Here is a 4,235-nt window from a genome sequence, read left to right as displayed (position 1 = left end):
AATAACTCATTCACATATTCTCTTTGAAAATGGCAAAGAAGAATTCTAAGGAAACAAAAACCATGCTTGCCACTGTGCTATGGTTACTGGAGACAGGAAGCAATTGTCACCCACCCAGTCCCAAGTTTGCTGCTCCTGACTGTCAATCTCAGTTTCTCTGCCTCTCCTTGCCTCCACAGCACATTATGTGTGCTCAACGAATTTCTCCTTCATTATGAGCTTTGGTTATTTTGTGTTTCATAAAATACAATTTCTTTGCAATTTGAAAATTAGCACCTTTTACTTTCCTCTGAAGTGTTTACCTCCTCATTTTCAAAGACATTTAATTACATTTTACACATTTATAAACTCTGTCCATTGTTTGTACAAGACACATTCTTTCAGCTCGAATTCCTGTAGAGGACAGATATTTGCTGTCAGTATATTGCATGGTTTTATATCTTACCTGTTTTGTTTTACAGGGAAGCAATAATTCTACATGATATTAAATAATGTTTAATTTTATAATAAAACAACTGCTTTAGAAAGTCTCTAATTGTATTTTTATGCAGTCACCAAAACATTAAGTATGAGTACATATTTATGCAAATATTTAGGAATCAATAATGTAATGTTGAGCAACAGAAAGAAAAATTGGCCAGATCAAGTCATGAAATACTCCTAAGTGTCTCAATGTTTTCGCTTTTTTATTTTGTGCTACAAGGCTTTTTTAAAAAGATTCATGTATTATATCCTTTTCAATTTAGTCTACCTGGAACATTCGGATCACAATAAATGTTATTTGATCTCTTTTCTAAACAGAGACTGAAGTAGATTCTGTATTCCTGGACCAATCACTTTTGGTAAATTCACATGTGAGTTAAGAAAACATACAGTAAGGAGAGATTTCTCATATTATGCCACTGAGTGGGATTATCAGTGCTGCCCATTTTGTCTCTGTCCACTTCAAGGAACAAACAAACCTGTACATAGTAATAAGAATTCAGTATTTATAAAGGTCAAAGAGAAGTACAACGTACATGCGAGACTTGAGACATCAAAGTTTGCTTTACAAGTTCAAAGATATTTCTGAGGAATCTGAAAAGTGAGTATGACAATGGGGTGCTGCAAAGGGAGAACAATATGGATAGAGTGAGTTCTGAAAAACTGAGAGAAGCAACCTGTGGAGAGTCAACAGTCACGAGTAGCACCAAAATAAAGTCCTCTTAAAGCAAATGCGTGACTGTGAGTATCTTAATCCCAAGAAAATATGTTATCTAGAGCATGGAAAGTGGGCAATTACAAAAGTTGCGGGTTCTGTGTTATTCATAACTGAACTAATTTTCAATATTTTTTTCTTTTCTATTCCATTGCCAATTAAATCAGATTTATCACTTAAATTCAATTTCCAGGTGAAATTCTAATTAACTCACTTTAGGAGACATGCCTTTCTCCTTGATTTGCTCACATCTTCAAGTTTCAGAAATGAGTGTTACACAGTAACCATTAAAGAAGAGAAGTAGACGACCGGAATTGGTAGGCTTTGTGTGGGTGCTGTGGAAACTAGTGCAAGGAAATTGCCTGGAATATCTGAAGGTGACCCTAATGAGGACTGCCACCAATGGGGAACACTAAGTCTCAACTGGCCATGTCTCGTTGCCATGTAAGGCTTCCAGGGGTGGACTGTGTTGCATTCAGTGGAGTTGGCTTGCTCTCTGCAAATTAACAGTGGGTCTCCATTACTGAGGACAACAAACACACAAATCATTGAACTTGGGGAGGTCAAGCTGGAGCCTGCATTCTAGTCTCTGTGGTGCCAGAAGGTAGTCTACAGGCTACTTAAAGAGAAATGTGAACACCAAGTTAGCCACAAAGTCTTTGACCTACAGTCTGTCCTACCTACAAAATATGCTAGGACAGTGGTGGTGCAGAACTTGTGGGAGCAGTCGCTTGTCTTAGTTAGGGTTTCTATAGCTTTGGCAGAACACCATAACCATAAAACAAGGTAGAGAGGAAAAAGTTTGTTAAGTTTCCACTTAACAAACAGGGAAGTTTCCTGTTTACCACTGAAGGAACGCAAACAGGGCAGGATCCTGGAGGCAGGACCCAAGACAGAGGCCATGGAGTGGTGCTCCTTAAGGCTTATTTCCCCTGGCTTGCTCGGCCGGTTTTCTAATAGAACTCAGAACTACCAGCATAGGGGTGGCACCACCCACAATGGGCTAGGCCCTTCCCCATTGACCACTAATTGAGAAAATTGTCTTACAGCTGGATCTCATGGAGGCCTTTCCTCAAATGATGCTTTTTCCTCTCTGGTGAGGCTTGCTTGTGTCTAGTTGACACACAAAACCTGCCAGTATGCGAACCAATGTCTGATTTGACCTAAGATTCAATCCATGAAAAGAAACTCATATCCAACAACTGCTAGCATATTCAAGAACCAGAAGCTAGATAGCTCAGAGATTTAGGGTAAAACCAAACACTACTGGTCAAAATAAAAAGGTATCATTAAAATGATTCTTAATGATATTCTATAATATTAATAGGTCAGTGTCTCATCCAATCATCTTCAGGGAGCCTTCTCTGGCAGCAGATGTGAGCAGACATAGAGATCCATAGCCAAACAATAAATGGAGAGTCTAAATGGGAGGTCTCCATCAAATCCCTCTTCTCAGAGCTCACAGAATCCCATGGAGATTGTAAGAACCCGAGAGAATGGAAGACACTAAGAAAACAAAGCCTTCTGAATCAACTAAGCAAATTGCATATAAGCTTACAGAGAATGAAGAAAAGTGCAGGGATGGCATGGGCCTGCAACAGTTCCTCTACATATATACTGCAGTTTTTAGCTCAGTGTTTTTGTGGGAATCCAGACTGTAAGTCCGTCTCTGATCTTCTGCCTGCTCTTGGCACTCTTCCCCTCCTGATGTCTTGCTGTGTCCAACTTCAGTATTATAGCCTGTGCTTCATCTTATTATATTTTATTTTGTCCTGTTTGGTTGTTATACCTTAAAAGCCAATTTTTTCTAATTGAAAATAGGAAGGAAGTAGATTCAGAAAGGAGGGAAGGTACGGGGAAACTGGCAGGAGTAGAAACTATAAGCAGGATACATTATATGAGAAAAGAATTCGTTTTCAATAAAATGAAAAAGTTTAAAAAAAATAAAAAGTATTGGTGGGTGTGTCTGTGTAAGTCTGACCCTTCCAACACACGTGAATGCTGAGTCTCATCACACAGATTTTTTTTATCCCTTAGCAGGAGATTCAGATGATTAGAAGAGGGAGAGATGGAAAAAGCTTATGGATCAGAATACTTCAGAGAACTTAAAGTGAGGTTGTTGTCTGGAAGACTAATATTTTTGGACCCAAAGTTGTCGTCAGTGACTATTTGAAATGAGACTATAAGAAATCTCGGATTTGTTTACCAGAGGATGAAAAAAGAATAACAAAGCAGCTTAGGAAAGAACGATGGTGTTTTTGTGTGTCTTTCAAAGTGTTTAGTAAATGAAGCAATGGTTTGTGTTCATTTGAACTCCACTAACTAGTTTGTAAGCACCTGAATATACATGATATCAGAAAGTGAACAACAGTGACTCTTGTGGCATCCAGGGAGCCATGCCAGGCCTCACTAAGCTAAGACTTTAAAAGGAACATCAGGAATGGACTAGAGATCACAGATAGAAGGATGTACTTTAATAACCCACAGAGAATGTCTTTAAAGTCTCCACACCAAATAAAATAAATCTAATCTGCTGAAGGAAGCATAGCTATTAAAGAACATTCTGATTTATTCTCTTCCAGATCTTTCCTGATCTTTTGGACGGCTGACATATACCCTATTCACTCTTCCTTCTGAACTTTGATTGGCTTTGACTGAAGGTCACTAAATGGTAGCCAGAAGAAGAAGAGTCAAGGTACAAATGATCACACTTTGTAGATGATGTGACTTTGGAATTTTCAAATTTATAATGGTATGAAAGTGATATTAATTTAGTATAAGCTCAACTTTTAAATTTTGTTCTTTTTCTTGGCTAGAAGTTGGATACCACAATATGGGTAGTGGTGACAAGTGGAAGTTTCTAGTTAGTCCTGAAATCACAAGGAAAGGACCCATGATCTACAGTGAACTGTGTTGATGACATTCGCTAAATAAGACATTCAATACTTAAATATACAATTGGTCTTTTGTAGATGATCTTACTGGACAATAGGCTGATGTACGTGTGCTAAGCACACTGCAGGTAGGACAGGCTACA

The sequence above is a fragment of the Alexandromys fortis genome, unplaced genomic scaffold, assembly GCF_014885135.2.
Source record: "Alexandromys fortis isolate MF-2015 unplaced genomic scaffold, M_Fortis_MF-2015_v1.1 scaffold_2_1_26212458, whole genome shotgun sequence".
Lineage (NCBI taxonomy): Eukaryota > Metazoa > Chordata > Mammalia > Rodentia > Cricetidae > Alexandromys > Alexandromys fortis.
Note: the sequence above shows the minus strand (reverse complement) of the source record.